Here is a 15,761-nt window from a genome sequence, read left to right as displayed (position 1 = left end):
ATTTTGTAGCTAGGGCGCGAGCAATACCAAACACGGGGTAGTTATTTTCATGATGTTATTATGGTATTCATGGGTGTTTGGGACCTTTTGGAGCTGAGCCACGATTTACGTGCTGGGTTTGTCTGTAAAAAAACAAAGCTACATTTCCAATTAGTCCCTTCTCCCAATCGTTTTCAATCGGGTGTTAGCATGGCATTTATGAGTATTCCGAGTATATAAGGAGGGAATATAGTTTAAAAAAGACGTGGTAAACTCTGATTTGGATACATACAGATAATTTTCCAGTGACGTTACCACGCACCAAACAAACAAACAAACATAAAAATGCGCTTGGACGTCATCTACGCTCAGTTCCCGTGCAGAGGTTTACATCTTAAAGCTAATTTGGCTGCTAAAGCACTTAACAACGAACAGAAGGATTTTGGAGTGTTGTAAGCAGTCTGCGTATATATTTATGCACGAGAAAGAGAGGAAATAAATGCCACACACTTCTGCTAACAGTGAAGATGGTTGTTGTACGTTTTTTGGGTGTGGACTGAACCGAGGTAAAGGCGCGCCACTGCACCCTCCGTCACTACCTCAGCACCATCCTCGTAGTAGTTGATTGATTGAGTGTGTGTGTGTGTGTGTGTGTGTGTGTGTGTGTGTGTGTGTGTGTGTGTGATAGAGTATCATTGTAAAGAAAAAAAAATGGGTAAGTGTGGGTGAGTTTCGTCTGGTGAGTCCCCCTCCCACCAATACACTGCTATTCTACTACGCACACACACACACACACACACACACACACACACACACACCGAAAGGACCGGGGTTCGATTCCCCGGCCGGGTGAAGATAAGTTAGGTTTATCTTCTTTCACGTGTAGCCCCTGTTCACCTAGCAGTGAGTAGGTACGAGACGTAAGGCGAGGAGTTGTGACCTCGTTGTCGCGGTGTGTTGTGTGATCGGTCACCGAGCTCTGAGTTCCTTCCGTAGGGGAACGGCTGGCTGTCTCGAGAGAGACCCGCAGCAGACCAAGAGGTGAATAACACACACACACACACACACACACACACACACACACACACACACACATATTCTCTCTCTCTCTCTCTCTCTCTCTCTCTCTCTCTCTCTCTCTCTCTCTCTCTCTCTCTCTCTCTCTCTCTCTCTCTCTCTCTCTCTCTCTCTCTCTCTCTCTCTCGGTATGTTCAGGGGCGTCCGCAGCAGTTTTTTCAAGAGTGGGGTCAGAGCCAATATGTTTTAGATCCTATACATATATACGTCAAATTTCATATTTTCCTTGGTGAACCACAAGGCAGCGGCACACAGTTTCCCAATAACTGCAGCACCAGGTACCCTTCTGAGGTTTTGAAAAATATGAATTCTGTTAAAACTTGCTAACGAAAGTGTGAATGGGAATATATCAGATTTCCTATGGGTGGGGGTGGGGGGGGGCATCTGTCCCTTTTTCCCCGGCCCCCCTCCGGACGCCCATCTCTCTCTCTCTCTCTCTCTCTCTCTCTCTCTCTCTCTCTCTCTCTCTCTCTCTCTCTCTCTCTCTCTCTCTCTCTCTCTCTCTCTCTCTCTCTCTCTCTCTCTCTCTCTCTCACTAGCGCGCGCGCAATTAATCAAATATGTATAAATATCACCACAAGTTGTGTCCAGAAGGGCACATCTGTTGTGTGCCATTGTGTGAAGGCTTTTTATAGATGCCCGGTGATTCTACACGGGTCCACACCTAGATTACGGCACTTGACTGTATGTTTTGCTCTCTAATTCTCTGACTTTGCACTATGGGTGTATGGTGGCTGATCTGTGTCAGTCCCATTAGTACTGTCCTTGTGAAACATAGTATACAGCCAAGAGAAACAAAAGGTATCGGAATGAATAAACAATTCATCATGTCGGGTACCAGCCGAGCAGTAAAACAAATGCCACCGAGCGCGAAAATCCGTATAATTATATATTAATATTGTGTGAGATACTCTACTGCTCTTGTAGCCTCAATAATGCAGGAACACCACCAACTGTAGAAGGATGAAAGATAAATCGGGGAGGGAAGGAAGGCAGCCATGACGGCCAAATATTTTTTTCGAACCTCATGCTTTTATTATGTGAAAATAATTTAGTAAACACTAATATACTTGATTAAAAGTACAACGAATTATTTTAATAGTAATGATTCTACTACTGCTTCTGATAATAATGATACTAGAAATGATAATAATGATAATAGCAATGACAATAATAATAATAATAATAATAATAATAATAATAATAATAATGCTGATGATGATGATGATGATGATGATAATTATAATAATAATTATAAATTATCTTTATTATTATTATTATTATTATTATTATTATTATTATTATTATTATTATTATCATTATTATTATTATAATAAGGGTAATAGTACACTTGGGTGTATCTCTCCCAGGATAGCGGAGATAGGTGAGACAAGGGAAAGGGGGCGGCGGGCTACAGGTATACAGGAGCTGGTCGGGACGTTATAGATAAATGAAAGTACTATACATCTTAGCTTTCGACCCCGAAAGATTGACCTTTCATGAACTCTCTCCCCTTTTGTTCCCCAGCCATTTATCGATCCCTTGGATGGTCCCCATCGACCCCCGGGGTCTATCTTAACCCTTTGGAGGACCTTTTTTACAGTAAAGGAATCAGCTCCAGGGCTTACAAAAAAAGCTTGCTAAGCGCTGCTTCCACAGAGAAAAAAGTGAAAGCAATCAAGCGGAGTATGTGTATATAGGCACACACTTCATGCATAAATATTCCTATCAAGCCAAACTCATCGAGCCTACCAACACAGCTGATACCTAAATGAAATAATCAAATCACCACGCATCTTCCAAGAGCTTTGTGAGTGGAGGAACAAGCGAACAACTCTTAGGTAATTGTTTCAGTGGTCTCGCTCGCTCTGTCGAGCTCAAACTGAACCACTGAACCACTGACCCCAGTGCTTCAGTTAGTCAGTGTGGCGTAGCCTTGTCGACTGTGCACTTGTGCCGTAACTGCTATGTGTGTGCCCATTACTGCCATGGGGATAACACTTATCATAATATTGAAGTGTTGGTGGCATAGTACTGTACATGGTTTTGTGATTATATGTAACGCGTTTGAGGTGCCGCGATCTAGAGTGGTGCGGTGTAAGTACTGAGGTGCTGGTGGTTATTAATGTCTGTGCTGCATAAAGACCGACTCGCACAAACACTTGTCAGGCATGGTTTGCTTCCATCTCCGACATCCTTGCTCACGACACCACACGCTCACCGCGAGATGGCAGCTGGTGCACCGAGCACCCAGCACCACATTATCAGTGTTGACAATCAAATCAAGGTGGCAAACATAATCAAATTACTAAAGGGCACTAGTAATCCCATAAAGAAGCATACATACTGAAGATTTTTTGTGTGTGTGCAGAGTACAGTAGCATTTTTAATTAAAAAAATTCCTGTCAAGATGGTCATCTTGAATGGATGAAAGTTCCTGAACCACACCAGTGAAAACCTGCAGCAGCTTGTGTTCTGTGTGGTCAGCATGTTCTGGGTCCCAGACGCACCCGTGGCATTGTACCGTCACATAAAATTGTACGACCGCGTCTCGGGTGAGGTTTGTGTGTGTTGCTGTGTTAAGGGATTAATATATCATTGCTGCCGCTCTGTGATGTTATTCTGGGTCGATACAAGCCTGGATAGATCTCTTCTCACTTAGTATTTTATTATAATGTGTACATTGCATACAGAAGGTAGTAACGTGCAAGTGACTGTTCCCTCAGTTTACGCTGCGGGTGCGGGTGGATGACGGCGTCAACGCCCCGGCCCTGACGGACGTGGTAGTGGCGGTGATGAACGTGAACGACCTTCAGCCCGTGTTCCAGCGAGGCAACTACTCCTTCGTGGTCACAGAGAACACCGACTGCTCGCACCCACTTGGCCAGGTGTGTGTTCAAGTTACCTCTGATAGCCAGATGCGTGTCCCGCCCCTTTGATAGTCAGGTATGTGTCCAGGTTCCCAATGATTGCCAGGTGTATGTCAGGTTCCTTTGATAGCCAGGCATGTGTTCAGGTTCCCAGGCATGTGTTCGGGTTCCCTTTGATAGCCAGGCATGTGTTCGGTATCCCTTTGGTTGCCAGGTATGTGTCTCCGTTCCATTAGATGACCTGGTGTATTTTTAGGCTTCTTTTGCTAGCCAGGTGTGTGCCAGGTTTCTCTTAATGAGCAGAGGAAGTTTTATTATTATTGCGTGGACTTGTTCTTTCTTCCGCGGGATTTTATATATCATTTTTTGAAGCCTTATTGTTTTAGTCGGCGCGAGGTGGATGGTGGAGAGACTCTTTAAAAGTTTCTTCTTACCCCAAGTGCTAATTAAACTTACGCTCTTCAGCCCACTGTCTCTCTTAATTCTTTCCTCCGGCGAACTTTTCTCCTTTTCTTTTCCACACACGTCTCCAGCATTTTTTCTCTCTCTCTCTCTCTCTCTCTCTCTCTCTCTCTCTCTCTCTCTCTCTCTCTCTCTCTCTCTCTCTCTCTCTCTCTCTCTCTCTCTCTCTCTCTCTCTCTCTCTCTCTCTCTCTCTCTCTCTCTCTCTCTCTCTCTCTCTCTCTCTCTCTCTCTCTCTCTCTCTAAAATAATAATAATAATAATAAGCGGCTTATTGCATGAAGTACCAGGCAGCCCTAGAGCTGAAAATGTACATCAATGGAAGATGAAATGAAATGAATGAGACAAATGAACAAAGTAGTATGTGTGTGTGTTTATTATATTTTTCCTTCGCGTTATGTGCTTCCTCTTTACTCCATATTCTTCCTGCAGCAAAACTGTCATCTAATTCTTGGTCGACTTTTCTCGTAATCCCTCACTGCTTATCTCGCTCGACGTCGACCCCTCACCTTCTTACCTTCCCTCTCCTCTGCCATTCATACCGCCTTTTCACTTCCTTCCCTCCTTTCCGCCGCTTCCTCACCTCTATTGACCCTCATTCCATTCCCTTCACGTCTTTACTCCTCTTTGCCCACTTTCATTTATGCTCTCCCACCCTCCTTCTTGCCCTTTCCCTCTCAGTTTTCTATCCGTCTCTTGCTCTCGTTTCCCTTCCCTTCCTTGACCTGCCTCTTCCTCACATACTCTCCCTATCTACAATCCATCGCTTTCCTCCATCCTCCCTTCTTTCCTTCCCCATTTCCCTTTTATCCTGGTTTCTCTAGTCCTCTCCCGCTCTTTCTCCCTCCTCCCCTTCCTTCCTCCTCCCCCTCTTCTCCCCTTGTTTTGCTCCAGGGTTACAAAGCCATAATTTGGAGAGTTACCTTAAATCCATCTTTTCTGTGGCTTAGTCTTACCCGAGGGCTCAGCGTCACTCGTATTTTTCTTTAGTTTCCTTGTCGTTCGGGGAGGCGCGTCGCAATAAGACCACCAGAAACACGGGTCAGAGGCTTAGAGGAGTACCAATAAACAGGGTAGGATTAGCCTGTGCGCCGGAATGGGTTCAAGTCTGGGTGCGGAAACATTACGAAACAGAAGAATAAATACGACAGGATAACTTTTAATTTGTTTTATAACTACTTTTTTTCCTGGCAAATCCTTCCATGAGAGGATTGTCAAACTTTTTTATTTTACCTGATAAATTTCCTGTAGTTTTCCTTGATTTTTTAATCCTCGTCAGGGTAAGGATGCTAGGTATTATTTGTCGTGTGTGTGTGTGTGTGTGTGTGTGTGTGTGTGTGTGTGTGTGTGTGCGCGCGTCTAGAGCTGCCATATTAATCAATTTAGTTCCTCACCTGTTTAGTTCTCCAAATCCTTTGTTCTGTCCTCTTCTCCCCTCTTCTCATTTTTTTTCCTCATCATCGCACCATCACCACCACCTGACCACAAACCCACCACCACCACCCTCACCACCACCACCACCACCACCTGACCACTAACTCACCACCACTACCACCACCTCCACCACCACCACCTAACTACAAAATCCACCACCACCACCATGACCTTTGTACCCCAGCAGGTGTCGGCGCTGGATCCCGACCTGCCGCCCTCCGTCCACCAGAACATCCTCTACTACTTGTCCCCCGACGAACAGCGGAACTTCACCATTGACAGTCGCTCCGGCCAACTCTCCATACGAGGCGTGAGTGTTCCGGGAGACGGAGAGGGAGAGAGGGAGGGAAAAGGAAAAGGGGAGAGGGATAGGGAGGGTGAGAGAGGGAAAGAGGGAGACAGGGGAGAGGAAAGGGGGAAAGGGGGAGAGGGAAAGGGGAAACGGGGAGAGGATGACGGGAGAAGGGAGAGGGAAAGTGGAAGAGAGGTAAAGTGGAAGAGAGGGAAAGTGGAAGAGAAGGGGAATGGAAGAAAAGGGGAGTGGAAGAAAAGGGAGTGAAGAGAGAGAGAGAGAGAGAGATTACATTGATTTACATGGACGTTCAGACTACACAGACCTTAGTGTCCAGAACAGGTGGTCTGTCTTTGAACATAATCAAAACTTGTAAGTGTCGCAGTGACCGGAAACCAACACATTGCAGACGTGTCGGTTATTATTCTCCTCTGTACTCAATACCAGTTTGACCGCTATTCCCACCAGTGCCTGAACAGGGAGGCAATCCGAGGCACTGTGACTTTCGCCATCCATGTCAATACTCATCACCCTTCAGCTTGCCTCCTCTTCCCCACCAGTGCCTGAACAGGAGGCGGCGATCCGAGGCACTATGACCCTGTATCCGCGAGCCAACGACGAGGGCGGAAAGGGCCACGACGCCGACCCGCCACCGTGCACGTCACCATCCTGGACCTCAACGACAACTACCCGCACATCATCAAGCCGGTGAGAGAGAGAGAGAGAATGCTGTCCTCGGGCTTCCTTGATCCGCTTGAGAGCTTCGTTAAAGTCAGGTTGACAGGTGGACATCATGACGGAATGTCGGTTATCTTCGGCCACTTGGCGATGGGTGAAAATTGTCAGCTTGTGGCGGCGGACCTGAACGCGAGTGTCAGGATCATCAGGCCCGCACGCTGACCGCTCAACCGCCGCCTTTAGACTTGAGGTAGACTGATGTGAAGGTCGTTATTTCTATTGTTTCATTTTCTGATCCGATTTTATTGTCAACTTGGAAAATATGAAGAAGAAAAAAACATGTCGTTATTCAACACAACGCGCAGCCAGGAAACGTAACCTTTGCTGTCTCGTATCAATCTTCAGACCTCAATACCTGCAATGGCATGACCAAATGTAATGGACCATTCTCATCAACAGCTCTGAAGATTGCAGTCAATATTGCAGCAGATTTTGCCTCCAGTACACTTGCAAAGGGAGCCATCGGCACGACTTTAAAAAAAATAAAATAAACTATTAGAAAGCACGGTGAACTGGAGCAAGAGCGCAGTTACAAAAATTGTTTTATTTTACACCAGGCCATTGAACGAAAGTATCTTTAGCTACGCACTGCATTTATCCTGCAAGAGATCCCAGCTAATAGTAAAAATAATGTTTTTAAACAAGTTTTGCTTTCTTTAGAATAGAAGTGAATATTTTTCTATTGACAATTGATTGGAAATTCGAGGCTTGAAGGTGCATCGACATTCAAGCTGCTGCTGAATACCGATGTTGGCCGTGGAGTTTGTCTCCCTGACAGCGGCTGCAAATCGTAGCCATCACAGACGGAAAATATAATAAGCCCAACACCAAAGTAAGGGCATGATGGGATGTGCGTTAACATTTGTTTCTCCTCGAAAGCTGTTCGGAATATTTATCTTATTACAAACATACAAGAAACAAATGAAATATAAACACCGACAGCAGAGAATGTAAGTGGTGTTGTGCATGCGCGCCTCCATGGTGTAGTGGTTAGCATCCATAACTACAAATCTGTGGACCTGGGTTCGAATCTCGGCCTGGGCAGTCGGCTCGCAGCCCAGCTGTTCATTCTTCCTTTCAGGTAAGTCTTTTCAGGTCCTTTCGGGTGTCTGCGGAAACCTGAGTAAATGAAATGTAGTAAACCGAATATTGCACTTGCCCTTTGACCAGGGTAGTGAGGTATCACCCACCACAGCGCCTCCTCAGTAAAGTTGTTACTGTCCCTACCTACGAATCTGCAGGACTGTGGTCGAATCCTGACCTGGGCACGCCAATCCAGCTGTTCATCCTTCCTTTCGGGATGGTCGATAAATGTATAACTGGAAACCAGGGAAGGTAAAATGTGGTAACCTTGGTGTTGTACGGGCCCTGTTTCAGGTTAGTGGGTTTTCTACTACCACGGTGACGGGACTGGACCGGACGGAGATGAGCACCGCCGCCACGCGCAACTATAGTCAATGATCCCTACTTTACCTTCCAGGCTCAAAAAACAATATGACGAAGAGGCGCACCAAGGCCACGCGCAGCTATAGTGTATGCCCCCAGCCTTACTTTTTACTGTCTCGGGGATCGCTAAAACCTCCGTCGTTACGTAAACAAGCAAAAGGTCTTCTCCCTACACACACACACACACACACACACACACGGCCCGGTAGCTCAGGGGTAGAGCGTCTGGCTCACAACCAGAAGGACCGGGATTCGATTCCCCGGCCGGGTGAAGATAAGTTGGGTTTATCTTCTTTCACGTGTAGCCCCTGTTCACCTAGCAGTGAGTAGGTACGCGACGTCAGGCAAGTTGTGACCTCGTCGTCGCGGTGTGTTGTGTGTGAGTGGTCTCAGTCCTACCCAAAGATCGGTACTACGAGCCCTGTGCTCTTCCGTAGGGGAACGGCTGGCTGTCTCGAGAGAGACCCGCAGCAGACCAAGAGGTGAATTACACACACACACACACACACACACACAATTCTGTGTGTGTGTGTGTGTCGGGCGTAGTTCTTTTCAGCTTCAGGCTCTCTCTGCCTCAACACACGGCACAGCATCACACCCGCTGGTTAACTAGAAAGCGTTGGGGGCCACGGCTCCGGTCGGTGCGTGCCGAGAGTAATGAAAAGAGGGAAATGAATAAAGGAATGAAATCTAGAAAGAGGGGGAACAAAGTTTTACAAAGAAAAACAGGGAAGGAAAGTTTGAGGAAAAAGATAAAAAGTAAGAGAAAAAGGAAGAAAGAAGGACAACGAAACTAAAAGAATGACGGAAAAAGAGAAAAATAAGTGCAAGAAAGTCGAAAGAAAGTTGAGAACGAGAGAATAAAGTTAAGGCTTAAAATCGTTACATTGAGTTACGCTCCGTCCTTCACTATCGCACCTTGACTGGTGAGAGACGCAGCAGCAGCACAACACCACCACCACCAATAACAACAACAACAACAACAACAACAATAAAGTCCGAAAATGTTATCTTTATGGTCTATCTAGATGAGGAGTGCAGCTTCCTCAGCCTCCCTGAGCTGCTGCTCTCTATTCCCGTCCTTCCTGCTTAAGCTGCTTCCTTTATGGGTGGTCCGGGGATTAATCCTCTCAGGGGTCCTGTGTCCCTAATTACGTCTAGCAGTCACTCCAGCCCCTTATTTGGGTTGGTTGGGGAGGGGCCTGCAACCCCTTCCCGTAAAGCCTCGATCCTAATCCGGTTCTGCTGGGGGCCCGACAGTGCGGCAGGCTTCCTTTATGCATCCGCAACGGACGATCCTGCCGTCAATGACGAGTGTAGGGCAAAACCTACGGAATACCCCGGATCTCGTAGGGGGAAGGCCTCAACCCCTCTTTTTGTGTTTGGGATGGTCGGTGTGGTGCAGAAGCAGCGCCCGCCTGCAAAATCAGCCTCCGGATTAACCTTCGTAGGGCTCTGCATGTGGGTTCCTGGAACGTCCTGAGCCCCTCTGAGTATCAACGACTGCCTTAGCTAGAGAATGAGCCCAGAAGGCTGCAGGTGGATATAATTGTACTCTCTTAGACGAGGCGGCTTGGCAATGGCGAGATCAGTAGTGTGTGTCGGGGGAGGATACACCTACTACTAGGCCGGCATGATCAATGGGCCCTGTAATTAAGGGGTAGCTTAGGCATCTCTAGCCAATTGCAGCCATTTGTGGTTAAGGTTACTTCGTTTGATGAGCGTATAATGCGAGCGAAGCTGGAGCACACCCTGGGGTTCATGTCTCGTGTTACAATGTCCATATCTACAGAGATGTATGAAACTGAAGGGAAGGAGGTATTCTACGTCAAACTCGACTCCGTATCAGACCAATGTCCCTCTCAGGACACACTCATTGTCTTGGTCGGATTCAATGCTACTAATGCACTCACAGAGGCTGTGAGTTGTGTTGGTCCCACGGTCTTGGTACCAGAAACACCAAAAACACACTCCTTTTTAATTTGGCAAGATCCAAGATGTTAAAAAAATGCAGGTTCTAGGTACTGGAGACTAGAGCTGCATCGCTGGACTTGGTATGTCAATGCTGGAGGGATAGTTAAGGAGATTAACCACATCCTTGTATACACTAGTTGGAAAATACTTTAGAACTGCTGTAATTTTCGGAGAGCAGAATTCTTTGCAATTGACGATAGGCTGTTGTTGCAACACTTAGGCTGTATGTCGAGTACAAAAGAATCTCGAGGTGTAATCATGCTCTGTTCCGTCTCGAGAGACTGAAAGATATGGCATGTGCTCAGGAGTGTCCAGTGACACTTTCAAATCGGCTCAATGTGCTCAGCACCCTTGAAGACCCTTTAACGATGAGGATACCTTCAAAGGTGAAACTCTTCAAGCTGCAAAGGAGTGCAATGGAGACCGCCCAAGATCAAGTTGTTTCGCCTCGGGGGAGACGCTGGAGAATACCGAGAAGTGTCGAGCTGCTGAGCTTGCTGGGAATTGGGACCAATATAGGGCTTTGGCGCGTAAGACTAGAGCTCTCCTGAGGAGAGACAAGAAGAGGTATGGCCTAAGTCTCGGTTAGGACATATAGGGTCATTCAACGCAAATGACTTCCGACCTGCCTACCGAGCTCTGAGGAAGGTCCGCTTCGAACCTCTCTCTCAAGTGAGCGCTAATTGAACAGCAAGTGGTTGCCTTGTGTCAGGCACAGATGGGCAGAGGGTTCGTAGGGCCGAGTATTTTGAGCAGCTGTACTTGTCGCACCCTCCAAATGGGCAGTTCCGAGCTGCTGGGTCGCAAATGGAGGACGCTGATCCATGCATTGTTGAAAGTAACCCCCCTCCCCCCTATTTCTTGACAAGGTCAGAGGGTTTGGCAAGATTGAAGGGTGGAAAGGCAGCTGGTGTTTGTAACATCAGTGCGGAGTTGCTCATGGGGAAGTGTGTTCAAGATACTGTAGAAAATCTAGTACCATTCCTCCTGACTAAGAAGATTTGTCGTCCCTATCTGGAAAGGGAAAGGGAACCGTAAGGACTGTAACAACTACCGTGGTGTTACACTGCTCAGTGTACCAGGCAAAGTGCTTGTTCACATATTGGGTATACGGATTTGCAACCAGCTGCTGAAGCTGCAGAGACCTGAGCAGTCCGGGTTCACGCCTGGGAATTCGACAACTGACCGTATCCATGTGTTTCGCGTACTACTGGTGAAGCGCCGACGTGAGTTTTCAGAGGGGATGTTGGAGGCTATGTCGATCTCAAGAAGGCATTTAATTCACTGAATTGCGAGGCATTCTGGGATCTCTTGCAACTCCGTGGAATCCCTGCAAAAACCGTTGGTCGATTGCCTGATCTGGACTCTGGTACAATTTTTTTCCCGTTTCAGCCTATAGCGCCGGTAGACTTTCTTGGGGCGTAGTCACATTTCCTACACAAGTACAAAAAATGGAGTATTGTCACATTTCTTATACATAGTCCGTCATATTTCCTACACAAAAACATGAGTACGGCACAATTCCTGCACAAAAACTGAGTGCCCAGCGTATTTCCTGCACAAATCAGTGCATCCGGCGTAGCTCCTACAGTTATGCTGTCATATCTCCTACAGTTCTGCGAGTACGTAGAATGTCCAAAAGTGAAACAAAACTAAACTGTAAAAAAAGTTGAACTTTGATTTTGGAACACATTACTTTAAAAGGAATCTTTAAATGAATATCTCAAGCCTGTCATGAAGGGTAGTCTACAAATAGGGCATCTTGCAGGGCTGTTATTATCTGCTGTTGTCACAAGAATATCTATGCAATCTGCACAGGTGCCATCGTGTCGGCAGGGCAGAAGAACCATTGCTCATAGGAAAATGCTGCACCGAAGTTCCAGAGCACGCTGGCTGTCATGGTGTAGGAAATATGACCTGTAGGAAATGTGACTGGAGCCCTGTAGGAAGTGGGACTGAATATATTTTTGTGTGTAGATGTATTGTATCCCTGTAGGAAATATGACACTACTCGGAGGACTTCTAAATTTGTAGATGTGACGTGTAGGAAATGTGTCGTAGGAGATGTGACGCACCCTCCTTTCTTGGTGGGGCCTGATGGTCGGCCCCAATCCGTTATGACGCAGACAAGTGTTTATAGTGGCGCCATCTTTCTGGGCTCATGCTGCCCCCCCGAAGCTCATCTTTGATCCTCTCTTTTGAGAGAGAATCTAGAGTCTGGGTTGGCTGGTGATTTTCAGGACAGCATGTGGGTAGTGACTAACTGAAGCAGTGTACATATCATAACCTTATCAGATGTATAACTCTCCGTTACTGTCACGTTCACTGAGGTGTGTCGGCGACACAGGGCTGGTCTGTCTCAGTGCCTCGTCTGCCGCTGGACGCATCGCCGACTCGCCGGCCGTCACGGCGCCCACACGCCACGCTGTATAACCAGTCTCACGCTCTTGACCCAGATATGAGAGACGAAAAAAATCCCTCTTAACTATATAGTGTGTGCCTGTTTGATTCACAGTAAACGGGGCAGCATTTGGTTGATCTGACGTGCATATTGTATGTTGATAATAAGAATCACTTATTCATTAGGAGTAAGTTTGCGAACATATATGGTAATTGTTGCTCATTGAATCCCTTTCCTCTTGAGAGAGAGAGCACACACACACACACACACACACACACACACACACACACACACACACACACACAGACACACACACACACAGACAGACACACACACACACACACACACACACACACACACACACACACACACACACACACACACACAGACAGACAGACACACACACACACACAGACAAACAGACAGACACACACACAGACAAACAGACACACACACACACACACACACACACACACACACACACACACACACACACACACACACACACACACACACACACACTCTGTGGTTTGTCTGCTTGCATGTCTGTATAGGTCCACCCCCAGGGGACACGATGGCACGGCCTCTACCTCCGACGCTGAAAAAAACGCTGATCTCTGCTGCGATTATCTGCTGTCATACTTTTTTCTGTCAGTCATACTTTTCGTGTGTAAGTATTTTCCAAATAAATAATGAATATCATTATTTGTTGCCTCTTTTCATACATTTATAGCTAATACTCCTCCAAGAACCTTTGATCACGGCGTTTCCGGTCAAGGCTTTGTCTTCTCAGCGCTTCAGAGCTGGGGTGTTGTGCCAAACTTGGGTCCACGTTCTCGACAAGCTTCTCATAGCCTGGCATCAGAAAAGGTAAAGTCCGCATTCTGACCTTTTTTTCTGTATGTGCTATATATTACATATAGTTATTTAATTCTCGTGTTCGTGTCTTCCTCTCCAGCGGACTGTGATGTAATTTACTGTCGACACTTGTTCCAATGAGAGAACTTGTGGCAAGGTCCATTTTAGCTGTTACCATCTCATGTTAGCATTCAGCTAAATGAAAGGGCAGAGTGCCTGCTGTCCAGAATGACGCAGTCCACCCTGGTTCTGAGGAAACTTATTTCCTTTAACAGTTCAACTGCTAGTAATTAAAGGAAAATATTACGACCTCCAATGTTCCCCTGCATATTCCTGGGTTCCAAGGGCAGCCACTCCTACATTGCTGTCAGAGTGCCAACACTATCAGTGTCCACATCCCAAAAATAGCAGCTTCACTTGAGGGAGTCTCTGTGCAGCCCATGACGTGGCAGCAATGGGCCTTTGGTATTATTGTCGTGTTAGTGGGACCCTGCCGTCTCCTGTACACTGTACGCCTGGCCGGGGGTCACACGCTTCATGGTGTGATGGATTTTCTTCTTTTGCTATCCTTTAGTGTTAAAAGTACTACACACAGTTTGGCCCCGGGATGATATGTGGAGACTCTTGATCATATGATCTTATTTAAAATTTCTCAATCATTTCTGCTGATTCCATTGTATAAAATAGTTGTTGGTGATATGTTAATAAGTGATAATTATATTGATATGGCAGTTTATTTTTCTTTACATTCTCATATCTATATACTGTTTGGGGAGTGACCGGCAGGCATCCTCTTCCTCCCTTTGTTGAACATTTTTTTTTTTTTTTTTTTTTTTTACGTTGTTGGTAGGCATCTCCCCGGTGGGGCCTGATGGTCGGCCCAAGGCTTCATCCAGGTGGGGCCTGATGGTCGGCCCAGCACGTTCTGGCGCAGGCGAGTCTTTATAGTGGCGCCATCTTGCGTTGGCTCATGCTGCCCCCCGGAACTTGTACAATTAACCTATACAGTACAACTCCTTTACTGTGTTATTAGTTGAGACTTTCAGGTGCACGTGAAAAGTGAGAAGCCTGATATCTGAATGTCTGAAAACTGCCCTAAGAACTCTGTAACAACTGTGGATGTGCTAACGAATGTTGAGTCCTGCCAGGCAAAAGGTCTAGTTCGCCTTGGACGCTGGAAACATGAGAAGGTCGTTGGTTAGGTCGTCCACAATGCATGAACTACGCCACTTGGTTTGTCATGATTGTATTGCCCGCGTGAAGAACTTGCAATCATGAGGCTCAAGTCTCGTTCCCAAGGCCTTGCAAACCCAAGTAGCACACCACTAGCATCGCCACTACCTCCGCCATCACCACCGCCGCCCACACCACATCGCCATCCCCACCACCACCGCCGCCCACCTCTCCAGTTTCCATTCCCAACCACAAATAATTAATTGTTTTTTGGTCGTGTATTTTTTATAAGGTTTTTGTTTGTTTGTTTTCATACTTTTACGATATTTTTACTTTCATGTCATTTTTTGCTTGTTTAATGTTTTCTTCTCCATGTCACGTTTCCATTATAATTCTTTTTTGTTCATTTTCTTATGTATGAATATTTTACTAGAAGTTTGTTTAGTTAATATTCTCTCTCTCTCTCTCTCTCTCTCTCTCTCTCTCTCTCTCTCTCTCTCTCTCTCTCTCTCTCTCTCTCTCTCTCTCTCTCTCTCTCTCTCTCTCTCCTTCCTCAATTATTATACATTGTCACTTTTTCAGTTGTTAATTTTTTGTTTGTTTGTCGCCATGCGCTACAGAGACACACACACACACACCCTAGCAGCTGGCCGGTGGAGGTGTGGGCGGCCGAAGACGCTGCAGGGAACACGCGAAAGCTCCAGAACTGATGCGTGAGTATTATGAGTGTGTGTTGGCTTGGTTGTTCATCATACGGGTAGTGTGTGTGTGTGTGTGTGTGTGTTTCATTATTTATCTTTATTAGAAATAGTATTTGTATACATCCATGCGTCAGTGGATGTGTAACAAAGGTTATAAAATAGAGAAAACATGATATTCAGATGTTTTAAAAGGGAGGCAGTAAGAAACAGTTTACTGCAAGAAGTGACGATATTCAAGGCTAAAAAAAGAAGGGGGGGGGGGGGGGGGGGTTGGACATTAATCCGCAAACGAGGTAATTGAAAAGTTGAGAATCTCGGAGGAAAATTTTCACAATACTACTAAATCTATAAAATTAC

The 15,761-nt window shown here is 46.2% G+C and overlaps 1 long non-coding RNA gene across 3 annotated transcripts in view; it reads left to right on the top strand.

The window, feature by feature from the left end:
- Positions 1–6,760: 6,760 nt before the first annotated feature.
- LOC126991792 (uncharacterized) overlaps positions 6,761–15,761 on the top strand; it is a 29,728-nt gene continuing 20,727 nt past the window's right edge. Inside the window, exons 1-3 of one of the 3 annotated variants that reach the window (XR_007745853.1) lie at positions 6,761–6,821; positions 13,406–13,542; positions 15,324–15,416. This is a non-coding gene — a long non-coding RNA (uncharacterized LOC126991792). Of the gene's footprint in view, positions 6,822–13,064; positions 13,543–15,323; positions 15,417–15,761 lie in introns of those variants that run through there. The other 2 variants (XR_007745852.1, XR_007745851.1) reach the window with 2 other exon arrangements.

The sequence above is a fragment of the Eriocheir sinensis genome, unplaced genomic scaffold, assembly GCF_024679095.1.
Source record: "Eriocheir sinensis breed Jianghai 21 unplaced genomic scaffold, ASM2467909v1 Scaffold340, whole genome shotgun sequence".
NCBI lineage: Eukaryota > Metazoa > Arthropoda > Malacostraca > Decapoda > Varunidae > Eriocheir > Eriocheir sinensis.
The sequence above is the reverse complement of the archived record's forward strand: the minus strand, read 5'-3'. Positions and strand labels throughout refer to the sequence as shown.